General features: G+C 37.0%; 1 protein-coding gene across 1 annotated transcript in view; it reads left to right on the top strand.

The window, feature by feature from the left end:
- Positions 1 to 11,027: 11,027 nt before the first annotated feature.
- The window catches only part of zswim5 (zinc finger, SWIM-type containing 5), a 188,898-nt gene continuing 187,425 nt past the window's right edge, over positions 11,028 to 12,500 (top strand). The window contains exon 1 of the mRNA XM_062070801.1: positions 11,028 to 11,036. The gene's annotated coding sequence lies outside the window, so the exon portion shown is untranslated. The remainder of the gene's footprint in view (positions 11,037 to 12,500) is intronic.

Here is a 12,500-nt window from a genome sequence, read left to right as displayed (position 1 = left end):
TCGATACAGCGTCCGCATTACTGAAGACGCCGCACCGATCCGCCTGTCGATCTCACCATCCACTCTTCCCTCACTCGTGAACAAGACTCCGAAGTACTTGAACTCCTCCACTTGGGGCAGGGTCTCCTCCTCAACCCGGAGATGGCATTCCACCCTTTTCCGGGCGAGAACCATGGACTCGGACTTGGAGGTGCTGATTCTCATCCCAGTCGCTTCACACTCGGCTTGTGAACCGATCCAGTGAGAGCTGGAGATCCCGGCCAGATGAAGCCATCAGGACCACATCATCTGCAAAAAGCAGAGACCTGCAGGCACCAAACCCGGATATCCTCAACGCCTTGACTGCGCCTAGAAATTCTGTCCATCAAAGTTATGAACATATATGTTACATAAATACATACATATGTCTGGAGTGTTTCTCATTGACAGTTTGCATTTAGATGTTCAATGTGGGCACATTGATCAAATCACATCAAAGTGTGATATTTAAAAGAAGTGCAGCTAATAAACTATAAAACATTTGCCCTGCCCTTCACTCTATGGAGGACAGTCTTCGCAGTGTTTTATGTCTTGCTGCCACACAGAACAGTCTGACTTCTCATACGTTACATGTGCTCCATTGGTCCGGGGATGTTTTACGTCACTGGTCTAGTCTCTTCGACTTGCATGGAAACCACCTTCTTAAGTTACAAAAGGTTAGAGTCTTGTCAGTGTTCGTTTTCCAAGTCATAAGACCGGGACGGTGGTGGTTCCAGTTAGAGTATCAGTCTGTTGCTGTGCAGACTTATGGACCATGGTCAGTGTCACCTTGTAAGTCCACAATAACATCTCCAATCAAGGATATTATCAATCAATCAATCAATCAATGTTTATTTATATAGCCCTAAATCACAAGTGTCTCAAAGGGCTGTACAAGCCACAACGACATCCTCGGTACAGAGCCCACATACGGGCAAGGAAAACTCACCCCAGTGGGACGTCGATGTGAATGACTATGAGAAACCTTGGAGAGGACCGCTTATGTGGGTAACCCCCCCTCCCCCCCTCTAGGGGAGACCGAAAGCAATGGATGTGGAGTGGGTCTGACATAATATTGTGTAAGTCCAACACATCAGCGAAAGTCCAGTCCATAGTGGGGCCAGCAGGACCCATCCCGAGCGGAGACGGGTCAGCAGCGTAGAGATGTCCCCATCCGATGCACACGCTAGCGGTCCACCCCGGGTTGGGAGCAGAGTAGAAAAGAAAAGAAAAGAAACGGCAGATCAACTGGTCTAAAAAGGGAGTCTATTTAAAGGCTAGAGTATACAAATGAGTTTTAAGATGAGACTTAAATGCTTCTACTGAGGTAGCATCTCTAACTTTTACCGGGAGGGCATTCCAGAGTATTGGAGCCCGAATAGAAAACGCTCTATAGCCCGCAGACTTTTTTTGGGCTCTGGGAATCACTAATAAGCCGGAGTTCTTTGAAGGCAGATTTCTTGCCGGGACATATGGTACAATACAATCGGCAAAATAGGCAGGAGCTTGACCGTGTAGTATTTTATACGTAAGTAGTAAAACCTTAAAGTCGCATCTTAGGTGCACAGGAAGCCAGTGCAAGTGAGCCAGTATAGGTATATATATGTATGTATATATGTATATAAAGGTATATACAGTATAGGCGTAATATGATCTAACTTTCTTGTTTTTGTCAAAAGTCTGTATGATTAAATTGTTTTGGGGGCCACATTTCCACGAAGCCAAGGACTGCGGGGACCGGACTTCTTCCTTCACTATTAGTCCTATTTTGTATACCGTATTTCCTTGAATGGCCGCAGGGGCGTTAATTAATTTAAAACCTCCTGTCACTCCTGCGTTTACCGGAAACCGGCGGGATGGCCGTGCATGCGGTAATTATTTTAAAACCTCTTCTCACTCCGGCGTTTACCAAAAGGAATCCATAAAATTTAGGCGTGCGCTTTGAGTGTGATGTAAGCATACCATCGTGAAAAGCACATTTAATTAAAAAAAGCGTTATTATGGTCTTACCTGTACTTATAAATGGAGTCCATTTGCAGCTCCTTCTGACCAAAAGCATCGATAACTAGTTTATAGAAGTCTTCCTTATTTTCTTTCTTCAGTTTTAAAAGTCTCTGTTTCGATGGAGATATTCCTTTAATTATTACCTCCTGCTTCCATTGAAAGTCCAGTTTAGAAAACTGTTTTATTTTAGATACTGGTATGCAATCCTCCATCTGAAAAAAAATCTCTTGCTGCGTGTGTTCACTTCTTCTGCAGTACCGGAAGTCGCAAGAAGGATCACTAGCGCGGCAGCGCCCTCTACCACCAGGAGGCGGGAGTCATTTAATGACTTATACAGTATTTCACACACGCAGCTACGGTATATTAATAAAACATAGCTGCTTACTGTTCTCTTTAGCATACTGTACCGGTATTCAATAGCTTGGACCTTAAATCCTACTGAAAAGCTCTTTATCTTTTTTCCTTTGTGCGATTGTAAACTACTGAAAGCCGCTTCCTCCATTTTGAAAATGAGGACAGGTAAATCGTCACTCGTGACGTAACGAATTTGACCCGGTGGAAGTTCTAGCCATATGCTAAATATTTTGCGAAACGAGTTTGACCCGGCGAAAATTATCGACATGCGATAATAAAATTAATATTTTGCGAAACGAATTTGATCCAGCTTCAATAATAAACCGGCGATAAGGCCAAGCATGCGTTAATTATTTTGAGAAACGACTTTGACCCGGCAGTAATTCTAGACGTGCGAATACTATATTCCCTGCGCCAATTCAAGGAAATACGGTATACATTAAATATTTTTTTTAATTTTTTATTTATTTGTTTTGTCAGAGTTCCAGGAGCGCTCTGCTGTGTTTAAAAGCCTTCTGCAAAAAAAGCTAGTCGAAGATCATCTCTATGACAAGCCCAATAATGTTTTTTAGAATCTGCTGAAGTTTTTTTTAACTGAACTCGTGGGCCCCCAGTTGAATAGCCCAAACGATTCAATAAAAGAGGACTTAAAACGGAGCCTTGAGGAACACCACTAGTATAACTAAAGAACTTGAACAAATGGCTGCATCTGAAGTAAACAAGCTACAGCAACACCTTAGTTACAAAAAAAGTGGAACTGCCAGAGGACTTAAAGGGGTGCCTTGAGGAACGCCTCAGTTATGTAAATTTTACAAATTTGGACCCACCTAGCAAGGTTCAAATGTCAATGCAAGAATCTGTTTACAGTAAGCCCGGTTCCTCCGTACAACAGGAGCACTCTAGTGTTTCTAGGAATTTGCAGCAAAAAAATCTCTTACTCGAGTTTTGAACTGATCTCGGGGGTCGGTACGGTGTCATTCCCGGGCCGGATTTGTCCCCCGCCCCCCCCGGGCACCCAGTACTGAACAATGACATGGAAAGTTCCAGACTAATTATACATGTCTAAAACTATGCTGCTCACAGCCATTCATTGCAATGAACAATACGTTACATTAAGGACATTCACTGAGAATCTGCAAGTTTAATGAAGTACTTGAACCCCCCTCCCCCTCCCCCTCCAGTAAGGGTGTGGCCTTCACTCAAACCCTTGCTCTGCTTTCTTGTCAACCAGCAAGCTAGCTGGTCATCTATTCATCCATCCTCTGAGGCTGACTCCTTGTGCCCTTTCGCCCGAGACAGGGCCTCTCTCCGGGGGACAGTAGCTGGCTTTGTTCTCGTATCATGCCTCACATTCCCCAGACTTGCCCCGGTTCCTTTGCACGCCTGCTCTGTGGGCAATCGGGCCAGCATCTATGCATCCAGACAGCCAGGCCCACGTCCGTCCATCCATTTCATTCAAAGAGCAGCTGACTTCTTGTACAACCCCAGCCTGGAACAAGGCCTCTCTCTGGGGGACAGTAGTCCACTTTGTCCCCCCTCTTCATGCCTTACATTCTCTAGACCTGCTCCGGGTACCCCCCTTCAAAGCACAGAGGAGGAACATTGTTCTCGCCATCCCTGCTGATAATAACACCAACCAACCTGTGGATTGCATCTTTACTTGGAGTCATGATCTGTTCTTAAAATGGAATACCAACAACTTACGTCACAAACGTTATTCTCCATTGAACCTGGTATATGCCAGCCTGCCTGCTAAATTCCCTCACAAACGTGATTGTATTCCCTTTGTAGGGTTACAATTTAGATTAACTAAATGTTATGAAATGTTTCTAAGCCATCAAATGCAGCCGAGGCTCACCTGAGATTCAGTTGCAAAGTAGATGTGACGGTTCTCCACCAGTCAATGGACAATGATGTACAGTGGTGCCTCAATTTACGAGTATTCGGAGTTATAAGCATCCCCGCTGTTGGTGATACTAGTCCGCAGGCCCACAGACAGAAATCGACACAATCCAGCCCTCGAAACCACCGGAACCGAGGAAGCGAGCGTGAAAAGCGACACCCACCGAATCAGAAAAACAATCCATTAAAAACGTGCAGCAGACTCGGCAAGTCGGTCTGCACTCAAAACAACACCCACACGGCGGACATTAATCCATGAAAATATGGGAAAGCTGCCGACCGGTCTACCCCGACGTCTTTCAGTTCTTTCTTTTCTCCTGACTCTACAGACCGGACGAGCGAGCAATAGCCTCGCCCACCGGGTCTTATGCGGGCGTATATGCCGGTTCCCGTCAAGTCTGACCTCTCCGGTCCGTCACTCAAAGATGTCCGTGTGCAACACAAACAACAATTTCTTTGTTTATTGTTACACGACGGAGAAGCAGCATTAGTCCAGTTCCTAAGTGAATACTTTACGATATTAGCTGTCTCCTTAGACGCATCCTCGCTCATCCATGCGGACTGGACACTGGCCGAGAGTTGGCGGGCGGCCGAGGGTGGAGTCGGCTCTCTTGGTTGCTTTGTTGGGTCTGCTCCTGTCTCTGGCCATGCTCCCCCCCACCCCAGCAGACGATGGGCGTGGAACACCGCAGAGGCCACCACAGTGTCTTTGTTTTACTTTTGTGGTTGTGTGTAGAAGTGGCCGGTTGCATCATCTCTGATCTTTTAATGATGCATTTAATGTCCTTTGGGGTCATGTTTATGTGTGCTATGGCTATGGAGTTTTTTTCCCCCTTGGCCTCAGTCTGGACCCCCTCTCCAGGGGCCCTGGCTTAGACTGATTTTTTTTTCATTTCACTAAAGAAGATAGACATGTTTTGAGTTAGATCTTGGTCTTAGAACCAATTGAGCTCATAAGCTGGGGCGCTACCGTACTTGCAACCGGTACCCCAACAATAATGCGACCAGAAACTGGTCCCGCATCAGGACCAGGCGTCAGCCTCGCCACTTTTACAACTGGATTGCACAGAGGCTGTCTCTACCGACAGCCCACTGCTATTTAGCGACTGGAAGGGTGGAGGTGTAGGCCTTAATTAAAGATGGCGGCCCTTGCCATCACACAATAGCCCTGCACAGAGAGGGCTTTTATAGCACGTATTTTTCTCAACAGGAGAGTGGGCAGTCTACCCTCTGTGTGCATTTAATTGGTTGAACAGCTGGAAAGGAGGAGGGTGTGGAGGCCGTCCAATGGAGGAAGGCAAACAAAGACCTGGTAGAAAAGTGGGAATCGTTGGGATTTGAGATCCGCGGCGTCTGGTGATGATCGGACTGACTTCAGATCATTAAAGTGGAAATGAATAATTTGCAACGCTGCCACTCTCCACCAACACACGGCGTTCATAGTGGAGGTGTTGCGGTTGCCTGAGCTCAAATGTGACAGGCGTAGGCTTCTTGGCAGGTAGCGTTTAGCCCCGCAGCATCGGGGGTGTTATTATTTTGGAGGCGATTAGGGAGACACTTTTTATTTGTTCCAATGATTCTAAAAACGCACGCCCCCTTGTGAAGATGTGTTTAATGGTAATATGTACGTTTGTGTGCTTGGCTGAGTACCAACACTGACAAGTGGCTTTGTCTGGCCTCTGCCAACGAAAACTGGAGCAGAGCCTCGGGGCGAGGTTAGGCCATGATGTTCCTCCGGAGGGTTCGGCTAATGGAGATCCACTGTTGGGTTGGAGGGCCAGCACTCGGGGGCTGGGCTGGGATTAAAAATGTAATCCGTGGCACGGTGAACGTGTTGGGAATTGCAGTCGAGGATGAAAATAGGCTACCATATTGTAGATTTTTTGAATTTTATCCACACCAATTATGTTATTGGTGGTGTTATAAGAAATATTCGAAAAGAAACAATTACGTTCACTTGATATTTTCAATTGTTCAGAGTTAAAAAGAGAATGTTGCGTTGTCTAGTGGAAATTTAGCAAGGTGTTGTCTATAGCAGAAACAATCTGTCATATATAGTCCAGAAGAAATGGGTGATACAAAGTTATATTATTTTTCATTATTGATCGGATACCAAGTTACTGTATTTTCCGGACTATAGAGTGTAAAAAACTAATTTTTGTGTTTGCAAACCTTACAAAGGCACATGTTTCTAGTAAAACTCACAACGATACATTAATACAGGCATTATTACACATATTTCATGTTTGGTTTAGGAGTTACTTTTGAAACAATTTTGTATTGTTTCATACTCATTTTCTCGGGATTCTAAGAACATTACGGTCATATTGAGTAAAAAAAATCATTTTTGCGTTTGCAAACCTTACAAAATCACATGTTTCTAGTAAAACTTACAAAGATACATTAATACAGGCACATTTAGCTATATTTCATGTTTGGTTTAAGAGTTACTTTTGAAACAATTTTGTATTGTTTCATACTCATTTTCTCGGGACTCTAAGAACATTACTGTCATATTGAGTAAAAAACTAATTTTTACGTTTGTAAACCTTACAAAGGCACATCTTTCTAGTAAAACTCACAAAGATACATTAATACAGGCATATTTAGGCATATTTCATGCTTGGTTCAGGAGTTACTTTTGAAACAATTTTTTATTGTTTCATATGCATTTTCTCAGGATTCTAAGAACATTACCGTCATATTGAGTTAAAAACAAATTTTTGTGTTTGTAAACCTTACAAAAGCACATGTTTCTAGTAAAACTCACAGAGATACATTAATACAGGCATATTTAGGCATATTTCATGTTTGGTTTAAGAGTTACTTTTGAAACAATTTTTATTGGTTCATACGCATTTTCCCGGGATTCTAAGAACATTACTGTCATATTGAGTAAAAAACAAATTTTTGTGTTTTCAAACCTTACAAAATCACATGTTTCTAGTAAAACTCACAAAGATACATTAATACAGGCATATTTAGGCATATTTCGGCATATTTCATGTTTGGTTTAAGAGTTACTTTTGAAACAATTTTGTATTGTTTCATACGCATTTTCTCGGGATTCTAAGAACATTACTGTCTTATCGAGTAAAAAAACTAATGTTTGCGTTTGTAAACCTTACAAAAGCACATGTTTCTAGTAAAACCCACAGAGATAAATTAATACAGGCATATTTAGGCATATTTCATGTTTGGTTTGAAACAAAATTGTGTTGTTTCAAACGCATTTTCTCTGGATTCTAAGAACATTACTGTCATATTGAGTAAAAAACAAATTTTTGTGTTTTCAAACCTTACAAAATCACATGTTTCTAGTAAAACTCACAAATATACATTAATACAGGCATTTTTAGGCATATTTCGGCATATTTCATGTTTGGTTTAAGAGTTACTTTTGAAACAATTTTGTATTGTTTCATACGCATTTTCTCGGGATTCTAAGAACATTACTGTCATATTGAGTAAAAAACTAATTTTTGTGTTTGTAAACCTTACAAAAGCACATGTTTCTAGTAAAACTCACAGAGATACATTAATACAGGCATTATTACACATATTTTATGTTTAATTTAGGAGTTACTTTTGAAACAATTTTTTATTGTTTCATACGCATTTTCTCGGGATTCTAAGAACATTACTGTCATATTGAGTAAAAAACAAATTTTTGTGTTTTCAAACCTTACAAAATCACATGTTTCTAGTAAAACTCACAAAGATACATTAATACAGGCATATTTAGGCATATTTAGGCATATTTCATGTTTGGTTTAAGAGTTACTTTTGAAACAATTTTGTATTGTTTCATACGCATTTTCTCGGGATTCTAAGAACATTACTGTCATATCGAGTAAAAAAACTAATGTTTGCTTTTGTAAACCTTACAAAAGCACATGTTTCTAGTAAAACCCACAGAGATAAATTAATACAGGCATATTTAGGCATATTTCATGCTTGGTTTAGGAGTTACTTTTGAAACAATTTTTTATTGTTTCTTACGCATTTTCTCAGGATTTTAAGAACATTACTGTCATATTCAGTAAAAAACACATTTTTGTGTTTTCAAACCTTACAAAAACACATGTTTCTAGTAAAACTCACAAAGATACATTAATACAGGCATTATTAGACATTTCATGTTTGGTTTAGGAGTTATCTTTAAAACAAAATTGTATTGCTTCAAACACATTTTCTCAGGATTCTAAAAACATTACCGTCATATTGAGTTCAAAACTAATTTTTACGTTTGTAAACCTTACAAAAGCACGTGTTTCTAGTAAAACTCACAAAGATACATTAATACAGGCATTATTACACATATTTCATGTTTGGTTTAGGAGTTACTTTTGGAACAATTTTTTATTGTTTCATACGCATTTTCTCAGGATTTTAAGAACATTACTGTCATATTCAGTAAAAAACTAATTTTTGTGTTTGTAAACCTTACAAAATCACATGTTTCTAGTAAAACTCACAAAGATACATTAATACAGGCATTATTAGACATATTTCATGTTTGGCTTAGGAGTTATCGTTGAATTTTTTTTTATTGTTTCATACACATTTTCTCGGGATTCTAAAAACATTACTGTCATATTGAGTAAAAAAACTAATTTTAGCGTTTGTAAACCTTACAAAAGCACATGTTTCTAGTAAAACTCACAAAGATACATTAATACAGGCATTATTAGGCATATTTCAAGTTTGGTTTAGGAGTTACTTTTGAAACAATTTTTTATTGTTTCATACGCATTTTCTCGGGATTCTAAGAAAATTACTGTCATATTGAGTAAAAAACTAATTTTTACATTTGTAAACCTTACAAAGGCACATGTTTTTAGTAAAACTCACAAAGATACATTAATACAGGCATATTTAGGCATATTTCATGCTTGGTTCAGGAGTTACTTTTGAAACAATTTTTTATTGTTTCTTATGCATTTTCTCAGGATTTTAAGAACATTACTGTCATATTCAGTAAAAAACTAATGTTTGCGTTTTCAAACCTTACAAAAGCACATGTTTCTAGTAAAACTCACAAAGATACATTAATACAGGCATTATTAGGCATATTTCAAGTTTGGTTTAGGAGTTACTTTTGAAACAATTTTGTATTGTTTCATACTCATTTTCTCGGGATTCTAAGAACATTACTGTCATAGTGAGTAAAAAACTAATTTTACATTTGTAAACCTTACAAAATCACATGTTTCTAGTAAAACTCACAAAGATACATTAATACAGGCATATTTAGGCATATTTCATGCTTGGTTCAGGAGTTACTTTTGAAACAATTTTTTATTGTTTCTTATGCATTTTCTCAGGATTCTAAGAACATTACTGTCATATTCAGTAAAAAACAAATTTTTGTGTTTTCAAATCTTACAAAATCACATGTTTCTAGTAAAACTCACAAAGATACATTAATACAGGCATATTTAGGCATATTTCGGCATATTTCATGTTTGGTTTAAGAGTTACTTTTGAAACAATTTTGTATTGTTTCATACGTAATTTCTCGGGATTCTAAGAACATTACTGTCATATCGAGTAAAAAAACTAATGTTTGCGTTTGTAAACCTTACAAAATCACATGTTTCTAGTAAAACCCACAGAGATAAATTAATACAGGCATATTTAGGCATATTTCATGTTTGGTTTAGGAGTTATCTTTGAAACAAAATTGTATTGTTTCAAACGCATTTTCTCGGGATTCTAAGAACATTACTGTCATATTGAGTAAAAAAAATCATTTTTGCGTTTGCAAACCTTAAAAAATCAAATGTTTCTAGTAAAACTTACAAAGATACATTAATACAGGCACATTTAGCTATATTTCATGTTTGGTTTAAGAGTTACTTTTGAAACAATTTTGTATTGTTTCATACTAATTTTCTCGGGACTCTAAGAACATTACTGTCATATTGAGTAAAAAACTAATTTTTGCGTTTGTAAACCTTACAAAGGCACATGTTTCTAGTAAAACTCACAAAGATACATTAATACAGGCATATTTAAGCATATTTCATGCTTGGTTCAGGAGTTACTTTTGAAACAATTTTTTATTGTTTCATATGCATTTTCTCAGGATTTTAAGAACATTACTGTCATATTCAGTAAAAAAACAAATTTTTGTGTTTTCAAACCTTACAAAAGCACATGTTTCTAGTAAAACTCATAAAGATACATGAATACAGGCATTATTAGACATATTGCATGTTTGGCTTAGGAGTTATCGTTGAATTTTTTTTTATTGTTTCATACACATTTTCTCAGGATTCCAAGAGCATTACTGTCATATTGAGTAAAAAACGAATTTTTGCTTTTGTAAACCTTACAAAAACACATGTTTCTAGTAAAACTCACAAAGATACATGAATACAGGCATTATTAGGCATATTTCAAGTTTGGTTTAAGAGTTACTTTTAAAACAATTTTGTATTGTTTCATACGCATTTTCTCAGGATTCTAAGAACATTACTGCCACCTTGTCTGAACGTTGCCATCGGCGGTACCTTGCCCCCACTCCCGTGGCTTCATGGGGACCCTAATGGGCATCGTGGGAGGCTGTGGAGCCGGAGTGATAGACGGTAAACGTGTGATGTGTTGACAAGGGATTTTCTTTCTCTCTCCCCACAGCAGTCGGCCACAGAGACTGAGGAGCTTATTTCACACTCCATTTCATTTTAATACCTGGAACAGTGTCTGGAGAAAAGAGGCCCGCCTATACGAGCGAGATGAGCAAACACTGACACGTACGTATCAACCATAAAGATTCATATGTAAATATGGGGATAACACCTCCTTTCACACACTTATCCTACTGTGAAGAATGAATGTGGAAGTGACACAAAAGGATCCTGGTGGAATTCCGAAAGAACAACCGAGAGTTAGTGCTGCATTTTTCGGACTATATCAGTCAAAATTTTAGAAGAAAAAATTCTATTTCCATATATTAGTCGCAGATATATACGTTGTGAAATGAGTTATTTACACAGAAATATTCTGTAAAAGTTTATTTCCATACCTTAATTGTTTCCAAACAGTCTCTGCAGTAAAACGGCCGATCAAACAAAACAGAAGTCATGGTCATGGACCCACGAGCTGCGGAAGCTAACTCTCCAATCAGCTAAACAGACTCAATAACTCCACGGTGACGTTTTGGTGAATTTACGAAACCTGAAAAAATAAAAAACCTTTTTTTGTTTGTATTACAAAGTGTATATACATGAATACGTTAGGTCAGGGAAAAAAAACACAGAAGCTATTTCATCCCTACAAGCCTGTTTCGCAGGTTTCTTTAGCAGAGAAACCTTAAAGGTTTTTTTTCTCTGCTAGAGAAACCTGTGAAACAGGCTTGTAGGGATGATATAGCCTCTGTGTTTTTTCCTAACCTACTGTGTATTCCACTCTACCGGATAAACCACAGAAACCTTGACTATAAATACATACATATATATATATATATATATATATATATATATATATATATATATATATATATATATATATATATATATATATATATATATATATATATATATATATATATATATATATATATATATATATATATATATATATATATATATATATATATACACATATATATATATATATATATATATATATATGTGTATATATATATATATATATATATATATATATATATATATATATATATATATATATATATATATATATATATATATATATATATATATATATATATATAATAAGCGGTAGAAAATGGATAGATGGATATCTATATATATATATATATACATACATATATATATATATATATATATATATATATATATATATATATATATATGTATATATACATATATATATATATATATATATACATATATATATATATATATACATATATATATATATATATATATATATATATATATATATATATATATATAAATATATATATATATATATATATATACACACACATAAGTATATATATATGTGTATATATACACATATATGTGTATATATATGTAAAAAAAAATAACAAAAAAAAAAAAAAAAAATATATATATATATATATATATATATAATAAGCGGTAGAAAATGGATGGATGGATATCTATGTATATATACAGTATATATATATATATAATACACATACATACATATATATGTATATATATATATATATATATATATATATATATATATATATATATATACACACA

The sequence above is a fragment of the Entelurus aequoreus genome, linkage group LG14 (genome assembly GCF_033978785.1).
Source record: "Entelurus aequoreus isolate RoL-2023_Sb linkage group LG14, RoL_Eaeq_v1.1, whole genome shotgun sequence".
NCBI lineage: Eukaryota > Metazoa > Chordata > Actinopteri > Syngnathiformes > Syngnathidae > Entelurus > Entelurus aequoreus.
This window is presented reverse-complemented; position numbering and strand designations above follow the sequence as displayed.